Source organism: Homalodisca vitripennis, chromosome 7 (genome assembly GCF_021130785.1).
Source record: "Homalodisca vitripennis isolate AUS2020 chromosome 7, UT_GWSS_2.1, whole genome shotgun sequence".
Lineage (NCBI taxonomy): Eukaryota > Metazoa > Arthropoda > Insecta > Hemiptera > Cicadellidae > Homalodisca > Homalodisca vitripennis.
Genome location: NC_060213.1, coordinates 45893170 through 45911351, shown reverse-complemented (window position 1 = coordinate 45911351; position 18182 = coordinate 45893170).

Here is an 18182-nt window from a genome sequence, read left to right as displayed (position 1 = left end):
TATATAAAGTACTTAGGACAATTGTCCTAAGTACTTTATATACTTATGCACAAACACACACATACTTTATATACTTATGCAGCGTTTTGTGCATAATTATGCACAAACGCTGGCTACGAAACGATCACATGTCAACCCACAACCAAGGTCTATTCCAAGGAATTTTATTCAGTACACTTCTTCAATCTCATTTTCGTTAATGTTTGAGTTTTCTTGGATTTGTTTTAAGACAGAGCTTATTGAATAAATAAGTTTTGAATTGTATTGTTAAGCTCAGAAAATATCATCATTTAAATTTCTGTATTTGAATTTTTGTTGTAATGAGCATAGAGTTTCGTAACCAGCTTTTGATGTCAAAAGTCAAATTTCCACGATATTACCTCACCGCTTCAGATGCTATGTATTGCAGGTGTGAAGTGGATTAATCCAAATCTCTTTATTCATTTTAGGTAATTCAATATTGTAGTATTTTGGATTGCCCTTTTTATGACATTTATTTAAATTACCTGTTTAAGTTTTCAACTTAATCTTCTACTTAAACTATAATATTTTCTAATTTTAGATTTTGTATTCTTCAATTAACTAAATGTGCTTAGGTATGCCATGCTCTAGTCTTGTATATTTTAGTTAAAGTCTTTCATTTGTAAATAAAATTTTGTGATAATGTTAACGCATGCCCTAATTTAATTTAATACTTTTTAGTTTTATTACTTTAGTGCAGACTGATGAGCTCGTTTCTCCACAAAAAAGCCGATGCCCATTTGGGGATAATTTTCTATAAAGATTTTTTTTTATTTATTTGTGTTACTCTGTATGTAGATTATAGGGATAAATGCAATCAATCAATCAATAAGTGAGGAATACAGCTGTAAAATACAGAAGCAATGCTATTTGTGTAATGCAGCATACATTATAGGTGCTACTGTCCTTATTGTTCTGTCAGTTTATCTGTTATTGTTGTTATTTAGGGACTTTTGCCCTTCATAGTTTTTAGGGAACAAACACTGAGCCAAGCTACACAGTACATGCATCTCTTCTGCGTGTGATGTGGAAAAACACGATATTCAGGACGATCGTAGGGTGGAAGTTAGGAGCTGCCTCCTACCATAATCTCATAAGTAGGTTATCTCATCCGGCAGTAACTAAATCTTGCCACCTTGTGAAGACGGGATGCTCTGTTCCAGTCTGTACCAGTTAAAGCAGGCTGCAGAGAGATCTCTTCCTTACGCTTAGAAATCCTAATACGTTTAAAATACACAAAGTCCTGCACACTGTAGCAATTGAATTCTTAAATGATCTATCATTCGCGTTAACCCATTATCTCTGTAAAGAATGTAACACTCCTTGACATCTGTTGGGTTAATCAGTAGCGACACCTGAATAGCGTTTGTTGCACATTCTGCAGGAATATTTAAACCAGCTAAATTTAAACCTTCATTGCTGGTTATCTTTTTAGCATAATGTTTGATTCCGTACAGGTTTCTTCTTGATAAAACTAGTTTGTTTGTAAGTTTTTTTTATTATTTAACAGTATTTTTACAGTACTTTGATTTATCTATCTTTAATCTTATCTAACTAATAACGTCTTTCTTTCATTTTGCTAAGGAAAGAGTAACTACTTATAAATGGTTATCACCAGAATAATATTTGCCTTAACAGCCAGGGAGTTTTATTGAAAGCAGTAAAAGTCACATTAAAGGACCGACTGTCTATTGTCCCGTGATCGACTTTTCACAGCTTAAAGCAAGATTGACCCAGATCTTCTTTATTCCCATTCATTAGTAGAAAGTGTTATAAGTACGATTCTAAACTGTCGAAGGACCAATAGTACTGGTTCACCGAGGGCACGGTTGATTGACCCATTTATATTACTATTGTATTTAAGGGCCAAATTCTTTACTTCACGCCAAATCATTAGCAGGATACACTATACAGCTATATTAGTCTACGAATCGAGAGCCATTTTACATCGTTTAATAAAGCAAACTAGCTTTATTAATCGGTAGAGGTACTCTGAGAAAGAAATTGATCCGTTAGCCGCTCTACTTTTTTAGGAGATAACAAAACGGTTAACCATATTAATATTATATTTTCCTAACTTGATACTCTTAATACAGACCGTCTGAAACATAAATAATACTTATTTCACCGTCAGAGAACTACATAAATAAGCCGAAACTTTTCAATTTTGCGTTTGTAATCTGTATATTATTAGGTGAAACTTCGTAAAAAAATTAAACTACGTGCCTGAAAGCCAGTTTTATGTTTTTCAAGTTAAAAAATATCTACTCTGAGGAGCAGTTTATATTGTTAAATTTTAAACGTTTCGTAGCCCTCCTATTTTGACCTCTATTAAAACTCTCGCGTCTTAATATAAATTAGTTACAGAAAATTTCGCAATTGATTTTGAGAAAAATACCAGGACGTGTGCTTATGGAATGAAAATTTACTCAGTTTCAACCCAGGGTCAGTTTCAGGGTTAGGGACTTGCTACCCGCGATTGACTATTAAAGTCTCATAGTAATCGTTTCTGCATAATAATTAATAATAATTATACAATATTACATTTAATATACGAGGAATTACAAAAGTACCAACATACTCTACTTACAAATTACTTATTAAAATGTATAACTCATTAGCCACTGTTTCTCATTTCACTACATGACCTTTTTATTTTTGGCTGGAGTTTCATTTCAAATTTAATTTATTGAATGACAGTATTTGCAGAATAATTGTATAGTAAGCAACAGGAGGTATTACGGTTGTAAAGTTTAAAAGAGCTGACTAAATCGCCATTGAAAGCGTCGATGTGTTAATATACGAGCATACTAAAAGTTGTTGAATGTCACATAAAACAAATCTGTTATTGCTACCTGATCGGTTGCACTGTACTATGTAAAAGCAAATTGAAACAGGTTTCATCAACACCACTCCGTATATTGACTATCAATATTTCCCTGCTGACGTTGTTGTTAAAAGCGTTTGTCCTTACTCGCTTTTTGTTCGTGTTGTGAGTATTATGCTACACGTGTTGCTTTGTGTATAATAATTTACTCTTTTTATAGTGTTGTTTGAATCGTGTCATGCTTTTGAAAGTTGTGGTAACTAACGCTATAAATGGTTTACTGCCCTTGATTATATGTCATGAACATTTTGGATATTAACCATGATAGTTTTATTCTTATCAGTGTTGCGTTATTATTGTGTATTCCACAGTTCAATTTGAAACAAACCATGGTCAAACGTTCTGTACTAATGGATGGAGCAATTCATCTAATATATAACAGTTTGTTAACGGTTTGATATAACCTTTTACTAGGAACATCGAAAATTTGGATTTCATCCTCGACGTTTGTTTGTTAATATTGAAAGTTTGTAAAAAGTAAAATAAAGATTGTCCTATTTTAGGCAAATGGCCCCCCACAAACACACACACACACAAACCCTTAACCTCTCCCCTCACACCCTCTAAAACTTAACCTGGAGACCAACGTCTTAGTGGTGACTTCCAAACCTCCACCATCGACCGGACATGCGGGCTGCTTGCAAGGACAGGGTCGCTTTGTGGTTAACCAACCAAGCAGCAGCCACGCTCGACGTTGCTTGTTTCGGTTTTTACCTGTATCTCGTAATAAACACCGCATCTTACCCTGTATAATGTGCCACTGGCCATTCCATCTATAAAAGCATATTTTGATAATTAAAATCCATTATAGAATACAATTTTTAATTATTTCCCAAGGAGAAAAACATATCTGAAAACTTATATTTTTGATATTGCAGTAATTTTGCCCTGTAAAACTAAATTTTTTGATCCAGTAAATAATGTAAACATGACGTCAGCACAGCTTGCCAAACCAGTATTACAAGGTTTGCAGCTTGTATTACATCTCATGTTTACAACTTGTAGGTTTTATCGGTACAGAGTTTACATTCAGTAACTGTGTTTCTGTATTGGGAAGTATTTATTGTGCTTAGAAATAACTTCTTGCTATTTGGTTGATGTCGTATTAATAAAATTATTGATAAAATTACAAATAACGAAAGTATAAATATAACAATATAATAGAATCACGATTACAACTATCCAGGATCTAATATTACAAACCGAGCAGTTACAAGATACAAATATTACTCCGTTACATTATAAACTAAGTCATCATATCTCTATAAAGCTAAAAAAACGTAGTTTAAAGTTTGTTTTTGATGATGGAAACAGGATTTTTCTAGATATTTGCTCTTGTTCTGTGATAGAAGACATTTATAACACTAAATTTCGAGATCTGTAATCTGATCTCTTCCTCATGTGGATAACTAAGCTAACAAATAACTACAAACTGAGGCTACATAATTATATGTGGAACGTTTAGACTACTTGTGACAAGAGAAATATTTGTATTCTAACTCTGAAATGTCATCTTATAAATAATAGTAACATTCATAGTCATTAAATGTTTACATAGATATTTACAAAGTAAGTAATTGAGCTATAGCCTATGCTATAGGTATCTATATACCTTTATCTATCGTATTTTTGCAGTGTATTACAATATGTAATCAGTAAGTATTTGAATTACTGTTGTACCATGTATTAGGGTATCATAACTGCTACAACCCATTAAATCCATTTACTTCAAAAAAAGTTACCATCAAATTTAAGAGGAGCAGCTAAGATTACGTACATTATGAGATCGAAAACTGTCCGACAAATACTGTTTCCTTGTTAGCTTATTTTACTGTCTTTTGCTATATCTACGGAATACTGAGAGTGAACCCTTTTTCCCGGTCAGTGATTCGTGCGGAAAGTACATTCATTTACCCTGCTTTTACCAAAGCTGTTCTTATACTAACAGCAGTTTAGATCAAAAGACACAATAACTGGAGTGCTTGTAAATACACAGGAGTTACATTTTAACTCTAACTATGAAATGGCATCTTAAAAATAGTAGTAATTTTCACATTTCTTCAAAGTTCACTTTTATGTTAAAAAATAACTCCTTCTTTTATAGTAAAAATATTATTATTTTTAATTCCAGTGTGTCGCCACATTGTATTAAATTACGTAATTAGTAAGAATTTTGATTAATCCTTTTGCGGCGAGTGCCACTATAGACTTGAATTTGGCGCGTATTTTATCAATGGCCGCAAACACTATAGCCATCTGGGCCAACCAATTAGTCATAGCTTTAACAATGGGAGCTTCCTACTATCTGGAATACTCCTAAAAAAGGTTCTGGTAGGCTCATTCCTGCCAACGATAGGTAAGCGGGGAGCGGAAGTAGTGTTGAGTCGTGGTGAGGCTATCGAGTAGGCCGGATGTCAGTGTATGTAGATCATCTAGGCCCAAGTTTACAGTTAGGGAACTTTCGGAATCATAATTAAATTATTCTTGATATTATCATTAAAGCTGGTAACGTTTGGATAAAGGAAATCTGGTGGCGGAAACACGGTAAATAATTTATCCTCTGGAAAAGTGCCCTCTTCCGGTCGCGACGAGACGAGGTTGCATTGTAACTTTTATTTTGTATATGAGAAATTTTACAACTCATCGAATTAACTTACTTAGAATGAAGTTTATATAGAATTGTATAGGATTAGCTTGGATTAGGTGCAGTATGAGATTGGTCTGAAGTTTGTTAAATGAAATAGAACTCACTGGCATTTAAACGTAACATCGTGATTTTCATTCAAAATGACAAACAAACTACGAGTAAATATCATATTACACCCAATGATATGTCAGTAGCTAAAATAAGTTCCAGTCTGTAAAGAGCATATATTTAAAATTAAACAGTTTGTTCACTTTTTTCCATATTAGTGTAAATAATTAGTTGATAAAACATTCATTATTCTTCAAGAGAGTGATTACTGTGGTTTTTATATTGAACAGTAAATGAAATTCATTAATTGATCTCTCCGCGCATGATTCAAGAATGTTGTAATAACAGTATTGGGTGTAACATAGATAAAGCAAACGATTACAGTTTGTTATTTAGGATGAATTATTTCAAAGGTTTCTTTTTCCATTCTTATATGTTTCAAAACATAATACTGGGTCTCGAGGATTTAAATTATCGCCTTCTTCGTCTGTAACAAAATTGAAGATTTAAGGTAAAGCATATAAAATATTAACGCATATAAAATATATGGTTATGAATTTCCCACAGTATAAATTGGCAACCGCATAAAACCGTATTGTCCACTATGTCAATGCACATAAGCAAGCGTACTGCACAGCACAAATATTATTTGTAGAGTTACCCGACAATGAAATCTATTATTTTTAAAGGCCTCATAAAAAATAAAACCTCATAAAAACTAAGCCGTCCAATTGCTCCAATAAATTTCATTCGTTATTATTAGAGGTTTTTGCATTACTATTTTAAGTAGGAAAGTGGTCTTACAACAGCAGTTCTTACTACACTCATATTACTAACAGTAGTCATTATATAAGTGTATTATAAGTGTACATATCAATTGTTGTGTCATTACAATATTCCTATAGCAAGAAAAAACTACTTATTACCCAGAATAATTATACAAGAAACAATTATGATTGTTTAAATTAGTTTTTATGGTTTTAACTACTTTTTAATGTAAAATTGTTTGTGTAATGTAGTTAAAAATAATACCCGTTAAAAGCACCGAAGTAATAACATTAGTACTTTCAAACATATAAACAAAGATATTCAAGTAGCATAGCAATCGAAGTTTTAAACATTTAAAACACACAAAAACTTCTCAAAACACTTCACGAAACAGTAACCACACAATAATGATACCACTGGATAACAATGATCCATTGGTTAATATCAACTAAAAAGTATGACCTGCTCTGACAAGATTAAAAAAAAGGAAGGGACTTGTTTGTACTAAACCAAAGTTTAACCCAGGAAATCCCGGTCACTCTTAGTACATTGTATTCCAACACAAACAACCAATAAACCGGTTTTCACGCAGACAGTAACTTTACATCAATAAAATATTTAAGTATAGAGACTTAATTATTTAAGACACTTAATTATATATAGAGACTTAATTAAAATTTTTTCGACCTTTTATTTTTATGGGAAAGAAAGATCCCTGGTTTTAACCACTCATTAAATTTTGTATCCTCTTAAAAATAAGGGTTCAAATAAGAGGGGTTTAAATTAGAAATTTTGAGTTGCCTACTAAATCCCACATTTTTGGGGGACACAGATGCTTTTCAAAATCACCAAATTAAACTTCTTTCTCACACTGCACCACTACCCAAAGGATATAAACCCTACTTATATAAACCCTTATATAAAGTGTATACGTCGGGTCGGTTCGCTTTGGAGATATCGTGCAGACAGACTTCACTGAAGTTCAGCCAATAAGAATCGAGTGAAATGAACAGGGATACAAGTGTGGTTTCCTATATTTTCCTTCGACAATTCTAACCTGTTATCCCATCATCCAATAATGGCACTGACGATCATAAACAGAATAAACACTAAAAAAGAATAATAAACAAAGGACATACGGAAGGTATGAATGCAGTTTCTATCACAGTTCCAAAGATAATTCTCGACGAACATTTGTCACCTCTGAAAGCACATCATTTTGACATTAATCACTCCTTTAGTGCCAAGTTAAAGCGGTAATAACTCATCGCGAATATTCAACTTGGTGGTTTGATTACTAGTTTTTATTAGATCTTGAAACTGTGAACAATTACTTTTAGAACAATTTAAAATAAATTTAACAATGACTTTGCTAAATACTGCAAGTGCAATTGATTTAATTTACAGGAAAATTTCATACAATCCACCTTAGACATTAAGCTGAGCAAAGTGATAACACTTTAGAGTTGCTGTAATAAAATATTTTTAGACAAGTTAAATTGAAGCTTCAATACAAAAACGAAAAATGAGACATAAAAAAATAAATAAATAAATATATATATATATATATATATATATATATATATATATATATATATATGGAGTCATAATATAATCTATATTAACTTTGTACGTTAAATTATGTGGGACAAACACCAGAGATAAAGGTTAATATTGTACTTCGTAACTACGATTTATGCAATATAAAGTTGAATATGTTGATTCATACAATGCATATATTCACTTTCGTGTTTTAACTGTTTTTGCGATACACACGAAATAGTGAAAATTTTCTGAGCTTCATCTAACAAAAGTGAGTGGAAAAGTTTCATTTCTATCTTTTTGTCCACCACAGAAAACCAACTTTACTGACCTATAAGACTTGACATTGTGCATGTTGCTTGATTTGTATATGAGTTTGATGATGGTGCACGTCACTCCATGGGATTTGGCTGAGCTATAGTTATTAGTATTTTTATATAGGTCTTGTGAGTAACCATGATGGCAACAAGAAAACATTATAATAAATCAATTTTCAAACAAACCAATTGATTTGAAAATTCAACACACCCATATGATACTCATACAGGTGACATTAAAACACGTAGACTAACTATTCCAACTAATACAACATCATTTTATAGCGACGTATTGTGTAGTCTTCTATTATTTAAATACGTATATGAAAACCGGTTAAAAAAATGTGAACGTATGATGCAGCGACATATGTCTAGAGAGATTTTATACGTATAATTTAACTTTTTATGCATGAAACATTTGCGTCATTTTGGTACCAACTTTTTATGATTATGAACTCATATGTCTGTCCGCTGGACATCTCTGGAGTGAAGTAAACTTCATATTCTAAAATTTGCATGCAATCTCAACTAAGCCTGCTATGTGGTACTCTCACCTTTCATATACGATAATGCAGATTATACAGTGTAATAATCTCAACATCGCATTAAAATTTTGTTTGTGTGTTTACAGGTTTGTCTTTATTACACTTTTCAAGTAAACACGAAAAGAATGAGAGTTACTACCTAAACCCTTTTCAACTTTACGAGATCCCCTCTAAAAACAAACTATTGTGGTCACAATGTTTAAAGAATTTCATATCAACTAAAAAAATTTATATTCATACCAAATTTCTCAAAATTTGATTTAGCAGATTTTTATTGTTCACGAAAACTGTGTTTTTTCACACACCTAATAACAAATTAAGTGAAATCGCCATTCCCATCACGAAGTTTTGAGTTGTTATGCACTTAGCTAACTATTATACTTTTATAATCCCTTAAAAATTACATTTTAAATTTCTTAATGGTACGAGTATACTGAATTAAAAACGTGAAATTGGGGTAAGAATACTATTTTACTAATTACGTTTCGTAAATGAATTATTAGCAACTGAGTAATACTTTAATTTTTGTACTTAAGACCTATTATGTGTGTTCTAATGTAAATACTCCAGGTGTGAGGGCAGTTTAAGAATCGGAGATGATTTAAGAAAAAGTTCAGTTTTTAATGTATATACCTTTTTACATTCAGGCCCAAACGAAACAGAGGATGTTTGGTAAGGCAATTAGAATGAACACAAAACAACACTGCCGCGTGTGTTAAATAAACACATCGTGTTTCATTCCCTGGTAACATTGATAGATGCTGAACTTAATGGAAAGAGGAAAAATAAAACATATTAGTATATGGCAAAATAAAAGTCTTATACCCAATGTATTAATTAATTCTGCTAATATTATATGTTCGAAAGCTGTGGTGAATGTTATTTGAGATTTAGGATCATTAACACTCAATAATATAAAACCTATTGATAAGACTAACGTGATTTTTTTGACAAGCGCAATTTATTGAATGAATGAATTCAATAAATTCATTAATTCATTATTGTGACAGTAGTATTAATGGCTATTATTATTTGATTAGTTATATACTAATATATCCGTTTTAAAATCATCAAATCAATCAAATAGGATTAAAAAAACTTTTCACTAAAAAACTTATGAATTTATTCATCCTTCATATTGGCCTGAAATATTTTAACTGTTATGGAAATCATTGAAGCAACTGTACCATAATGTGATTTTTCTGACAAACGCAATTTATTTAATGAATGAATAGACCATTTTATTCACCACAGAACTAACTTTCTCACTGAAAAATATGACAATTCTCAAATAAAACAACGGTATACATTCACTGATAACATTGGTAAAAGAGAGAGAGAGGGGTGGGGCAGGGGAGAGCTTTTCATTAATAACTGTACAGCCTGTTTCACTCTCCGACTCAGATCCTCAAAATACACAGGACCATCATAGGAGTGTTTTGTTTATCATTTCAAGAGAATATACCTTACGATGTTTAAGCTGCCTATGAAATTAGGTATGCGAATCTGCAGTCAAACGTAGTACATTCATGTACTTATATCAATAATTTTTATCAATAATATTTTTTTTTTAATTGTTAGAGCCATCTCGTCCTTATCCTTTATATTACTTCTCTTATTAATACATACACAACGTAAACGTGTTTTTCTTCACTCACGAGACATTACAGTTAAAGAATAATATTTTGGAAATTTTTTTATCAAACCCAAATAATATCAGCTTAAGGGAAAAGTGTTTGCAGTTAATGTGTAAATTAAATAATGTATGTGTTTTAATTTATCACTTTTAATTTTTTTTCATCCTGGCAAAATAAAAACAAGTTACGTCTCACACACGAGTTATAAGGCGTCATTAACAATCCAGGAGAAGAAAAGAGATTAGATTGAGTGTATGACACGGACACTGGGTTAGATTTCAATATTGTGTCAGTATGTCTCCAGCAGACATATCTATAAACATACAAACTGATATAAAACGTAGCATCGCTCGTGTAACGGCCAGTAGCTGAGGTAGGTGTGAGTTTACTACCTGTATCTTGTTCGTGCCGACTCTACTAGGAGCTGTATTATTTCTTTTACACAATGTCAGCACCTTTAGTTTGCAACTGAATAATATACTTAGGCTCTCAACTATTTATTTCAAATCATATATACCTTACAAGAATTAATATTCCCGAGCAACTAAAACTAGCAGGTTTTAGTCACAAAGAATTGCAATTCTAAAAGAATATAACGTTGCGTCTATTATTAGCTTAAGACGCAAAATACTCACACTACTAATAGAGCTGATTATAAACCAATAAATATTGATTAATTTTGACATTTCTGGCATGGGCGTACGCCAAAGACTTTATATAGGCCAAAATGCAAAGTTTATATTATTTGTGTAGTTAATTTTCAGTTGCGTTATATTTGTTCAATTGCTTTTGCCCCTAAAATACCGTTTCTGAATAAAAGGCAAAAATGTAAAGTTGTTTTTGTATAACACTGTGAGGAATTGTTTAAATTTAAATTACTGGCTGTGAGAATTTAAAAAATATGACTAAAGAAATAACGGATAATGATAAGCATACATTTTGCCGTCAATCTTAAAAAGGTGGATGAGGAAAATAATCTTATTTAAAACTTAATTTCTGTCCAATTTAAGTAACCAATCCAATAAAGTATAATTACTTATGTCATAACAGTTCTAAAACAAGTAAATCCCTGAGACCATAATTATTCATAAATAAATTGTTTAATATGTATAATCAATTCAGAATTTCTATTTCCTAAATTCAGTTTTTTTGTGGTAATATCAATTGCAACTGTTTATTAATTGATCAGAATTAAATTTCTGCTCTATACTAAATATAAAATTATAAACAATTATTTTAACAGACAATCGTACTTTCAGAAGTGAATCCGTTAGATATTTAAGACGAGATCATATTAAACCCAGTTGTACATGTTAGTCCCATGTTAGAAATCCGCGACCGCTGCAGCTGACTACCCCTTAGATGTGTGCCTACGACTAGAAACCTTAAGGAAAATTATGGCGGTTATAGTAACAAATATTTCGTGCTTGATAACGAGTAATTAAGGTATTTACTGAAACTTAATACTAGAAGACATATATAAAATAAAACAGTGTGAATTAGAAGAGAAAAGGGTAGACGATCGGATGAGTCAGAGCTAGCCGTAACAGTGAGGGGTTTCAATGGAAAGAAATATAAAGGCACAATAAATGGCTGTCTGCAGTTCAGTGATTGGTTTAATCAAGGGGTTGATGTACGGCGTAACCCAGATCCTATCCATTGCGGTCCGTTCGAGGTTATAGTTGGTTGTAGGTGTGGTTTTAACCTTTGTTACCTGAGTGTAATGTGTATTCCAAAGTTTATTTGACAAAAAACGTTTATGCATGTTTGAACTCTCCAGTAATATTCTATTAGTTAAACTTTAGAAGCCAACCTTAACTTTATCAATTATTGCAAACAATTTTTATATATAAATGTATAGTTTAAATCTTTACAACCAGATGCTTTTTATTTTTGCAGAATACTAAATCATTTAATTACCTAAGCTTTGAATCTTAAAAATTAAAGTCGGCATTTACAGTTCTGGGATAGTTTTTTCCATTTTTTAGAATAAAACTCTATGACCCGTTCTAATGATTTCAGACCGGTTTCATTTAATCCTATAAGATGAAATCTGGACAAAATCTTTTGCTAACCTGGTCTCACTAACGAAGCATTTCTAGACATATATAAATGAACTTTTTATCTTCTTCCTAGGCCCAAAATTACTTCTTAAAACGTTTTCCTTTCCTCCCTGACCACTGCGTATAAAAATGTAATAAATTTCATAAATATTTTAAATATATATTTTAAAACAAATTTTAATCATTTTCTTCAGCCGTTTTCTCTGGGATTTGATACTACAAACTTTAGAAAGGGATTAAAAGGAACGTTTCACTTAAACATAGAAACCATTTTTATGAATTTGTGCTGCTAGTCAAGGAGTATGTGACGTCAAGGAGACGAGTGTATATGCATTAGCATTACTCTCTTTATACTCATAACTCTATTTATAAATTACCCTTTAAAGTAATGATCCACTTATAAGTTAGAATTGAATAGTGCAATCATTAACAAAGAGTATTAATTCTATTTGTAACATCTAAGCCTTTCGTATATACTTCTTTATAAACCTGAAAAGTAATTTCTTCACGGACTCAACGCAATACATTAAATATTTTTATACGAGTATATTCCATTTTTCTCTAGTTTACCGAATAGCGTCAATTAAATCAGAGAGAAAATTACTAAACTCACTGCTCTTTGTGCCGTATAAATGTCTAGATTATAATATTATCAATGGCGATTACAATATTGCTTTCCTCCAGGTTAATTTACAGAACTGTATCAATGCAAACTATCCTTAAACAAATTTAATATCGCATGTAATTATGTAAATCTACCCAAAATTAATATAATTTAATTGGAATGTAAATGTTGTTTTACCGTTTCAAATATTGATTTCCGTGCAGCAATTACTGTTGTTGTATGGTTACATTTGTTTTAGGGAATGCTTTATTAATATATTTTAATTAGTTAAGTCGGTGTTTGTCCTTAGAATGTTTATTTAAATGTTGATTGTATTTAAATCATACTTTCCACGAGACCAATAATTAAAACAAGCGAGAATGTTAGAATTATAAAATATATTCATATTTAACATAAATACAGGTCTAATCGTGTATCATTACTATCCAACAATCACAAATGAAAGATATAAATAATATACAAGAACTTTAACATAAATTGCAATAGCCTTTAACTGACTCTTCCAAATGCTTCTAATATACGGAAATCCCTATATTTTGAATAAATTAAAGCATTGTAGCTATTACATTTGTTTATACACTAGTACGGTAATGAGTAAAAATAATGATAATTTATTGAATTCCACGAACCACTCTTAATTCTCTAACTCACTACTGAGGTAATAATTAAGATGATTAAATGTTATCACGAGTTCATTAACAGCAAAGGACAGAGCAAGGAATTTTGAAACAAAAACATAATTCAGCATTTGTTGCATCGCTCTTGGAAATACTGACTTGAGATAATAATACTCGTAGTAAAATAGCTTAAAAGTCAATTTGTACTGAACAAGCACAAAACATGGTTTTTCATAAAGCCGATAGAGAAACGTTTCTTAAGAGAGAGAGAGAGAGAGATCGATCGCCCGCCGCAATAACTGTGGATTACGAAATGGAAGGTTAGAAAAAGACATTAGAAATCAATTTTCAGAATTTTTTCTCTTGGTACAACCGACCGTCATATAACAGACTATATTTATCTCACCGTCAATCAAGTAGATAAAGAGTATGTAAATCACCACTTTAAGTTTATGCACGTAATTAGATGAAGGTGATTAGAAATTTTACTCTTATTCCCAGGTTTAGTTTTAATTGTGTTTCTTTCAAGCTAAGAAAAATATTACCTAAGAAAAAAGTATCTTTTCATATTCGAAACACTTTTCACTCCATTTTCGAAAGAAAATTAACGGAGTTAAACGTCTTTCTTAGGGAATATTTCTCTGCCAAATAAAGTGAAACCAAGCTGTGTGCTCATTCAGTGTATATTTATTGTGAGCTGTAACTACCATTTGAACCAGAGTTTGATTAAAAATATAAAGGCTGTTATTTACGTTAAGTAACTGTCAGCTGAATAGTATAATATGTGTTTATTTTTTAACATTTTGACAATTGAAAAAGATGAAATTATTTCACTCACTACATTCTTGAGAACTTAAATGATTTATTACTGTGGTTAAATCTACCTCTATTCGCTTTGTAAATGATTGGCTTTGTAAAAAGTTTTGTAAAAAGAAATCTTATGATGTAGTTTGTCTGACACAACTTTGTTAATTGTACGCTTATAGGAATTTAAAAAACGCCGTCTGTATAAGCAATCTTCGGATTTCTTAGTTATGTAGTTAGTGAGTTTCATAAATAATATAAAAAAAACGCTATTATTAGAAGCAACCAGGTAAGGTAACCGCTGCGGTGGAAATATTCCCGTCAGCGGTGTTTCACTTGCAGCGAAAATAATTTGTAAGAGCGTGCCTTGCTTTGAAAACAGTGACAGAGACAAAACAAAAAGATTCCAACATCAATGAAGATTCCATTTCGTCACGTTTTTCGCTAAGCGGTGTTAATGGAATACCTAGTAAGTTTGAAAACGCTAGTTTAATAGGTATATATACCGCTTAGGAATATCTATACGAGTGAATGGAGAAGATTATTATATTACTTATTCAACTTCTGAACAACTTGTTGATTTATTGTTTGTCAAGCTTAGTTCTAAAAATATTTAAAATTAGAACTGGCAAGTAAAATTTATAGGAAAAACACGCGTAAAGAAATAATACATATATTAAGTATATTTATTCATCCAATTCAACATCCATTTACTATTTCAACTCTTTAATATTGATATAGAAATTAGTATATATTCAGCTGGCTATTGTTAAAGGCTCAAATAAATAAAGCCAAAAATTGATTGATGTATTCAAGTTTAAAAAATATGTGCATTTACTTATTAAAATATCCGAATCTATCTTTCCTTATTGCGTAATAAATGTACGAAATGCGTATTTAAGATCAAATATTTCAATTTACATCATCACTGTGTAGAGTTTGGGGGATATAATAGTTAAAGTAATATTTTGAGGTACGACTTTAAGTTTTAATCCATTAATAGTTTTAAGTAAGTATGAGATCCATTCTTAACAGTTTCTTTTTTCATACATTCAATACTTGGTTAAAAAATAATCTAAAAAAGTGAAATGAAGCTCCGTGTTGAGTTAGCTTTAAATAGCTCTCAGATTATGAATAGCTTTTATGTATAATAATTAATAATTTAGGTAGTATTTAAGCAATCATACAGGTGTTTATGAAACGCCAACTAAAATGCCAACGATGGCAAAAGGTAAGGTATGAGTAACAAACGGCAAGTAGCGGTTATTAGAGTCAGAGGTAAAATATGTTTAACACAGTTTGCTGGTTCAACAAGTTTAAACATTTAGCCGTGATTGTTCTTTGATGCTTAGTTTCTAAACGGATGTTTATAAACAGATGTTTATCCAACTTCTTTACTGTTGAAATGGACACAATAACATTTCTAGGGAAACTGACCATAACGGTTTTTGCTTGTGGCAGTTTACCGCTGGTATGGGGACAGGTTTTGACATGCTGCAGTACAACAAGGTTAGTAAACAGTGGTTAAATATTTTTCTGTCACGGAGTAGCAGTTTATTTTGCCACTTTCTTAAGGAAACAGCTTAACATATTATAGTTCTTATTGTTAATAAATTCATAATTTAATACCTTAAGATGAAAATGTTACATGAACTTCTAAAATGTTATAAATGTGCATATATTATTAAAATTTCACGTAAACGCACCACAGAACTATGAATAATGACTATCACAAGAGTAATCTGTTTGCGGTTTTGGCCTTTAAAGACGAAAACACAGTCATGTGATTGTTGGGATCCCGGGACCCACACTGTCATTGTCTTCTTTTCTCGTAATTAGTTTATTCTTGTTACAAATCCATTGTTATCATTGTTATTATCTTTTATTTATTTTTAAAATGTATTATGTTACTTACTTCTATATCTTCGTTATTGTTATTGTTACGAAATTGTAATTTTATTACCTAGCTTGTTGTTGCTATTGTTATTTTTACTGTTATTACCATTCTCGTTGCTGTTACCTACTTAATACTGTTATTGTTATTATACTTATATATTTATATATATTTTTTATGTCGATACTGTTGATAGGTAACACTATTTTGTTATATTATAGTTAATTTATTATAGTTTTAGTATTAGCCTTCTTCTTGGTTAGATTATTTATGATGCAGATGTTAAATGGTGTATTACCGTATATTAAATAAATAAAAACAAAAAAACAACAATTGGTGTGAATCAGCAACTAACAACAATACTAGTCTACTGAAAACGTTTCATGGCGTAAAAACTTAGGGTTGTCACTCCTAGTCTTAATGGAATTACCAAACACTTCTTTTTAGACATCGTAAGATAAATATACATGAACAAAGTTAATTAAAAATAAACACCTTAAGAGCGAAGAGTTTAAGGACCATGCGGCTCAGAGGGCGTACAGACTGAAACGTAGCTCTTTGATATTTTTACCTCAAAATCAGTATCGTCCTTACCTTTGATCAAGAGATCCGGCTATTTGTGCTTAAATTGAAAATTGTGAAATTATTAACTTATTATTACTGAAAATAAAGGTATAAAACAAATACAAAACATGCATGTAAAGGACGAATATGTAGTTATCTAAAGCACGGATGGTGTCATCATGTGTCAGAATCAATATTATTATGATGTAACCAGAGAAGTGGCTGTTATTACTATGTTATTGTTTACTGTAAACAATTGGTTATCTTTCTGTGTTTATTGGAATGTAAAACTGCATTTCAGGGGATTCTGGTTGTAATATCGTCACCATTTTAATATGTTATCTCCAATATCATTAAAAGAGCACATACAAAACTGATGTATTAATGTAAATATTCAAGTCATTACGTATATTTTATACATAAGTCAATGGAGATGATTCATTACACGAGTGATTCTATTAATTCGTCATACGTTCTCAAAAACTTAAAATAAATAAAATATATTCTTCAATTAATTTATCTCTAAGTAATACAAGTAATTAATTATCTTACTACAACAACTTTCAAAGCTACAAGTTTCTTTTAATTTAACTTTCCTCAACGGTTTGTTGGTTCTATAAGGTATGAGATTTGCAACAAATGCTAGAGACGTCAAATTCAAAGTCAAAGTAAAATTTCTTTATTCTATTGATCAATACATTATTGAAATAGTAATCTTCAATAAATATAATTAATTTAACACTGAAATAGATTTGAACAGTAAGAATTATTTTCAATTAAATGTAAAATAGATTAGTTATAATATATATATATATATATATATATATATATATATATATATATATATATATATATATATATATATATATATATATATAAAATTCTTATTAGTTAAAATATAAACTCCACATCACAGTTTAAAAATTCCTGAACTGAAGAAGTGTCCCTGGCTGAACGTGATTTATTGAGCTCCAGATTCTGTTTTACATTTGATAATGGGCCAAGCCATTATGTTAAATTACGTTTCTGTTCAAATAACATGTTACGTATATTATATTTAAACATTCAATAATTTTAGTATGAAAACAGTGCCAAATTATCAAAACTCTGGCAGCCTATAAAAAAGAAGACATATTGACCAATGTTTATGATAACACTGTAGCTAATAACGATATAATTTTACCCTTCCACTTACAAGCATTG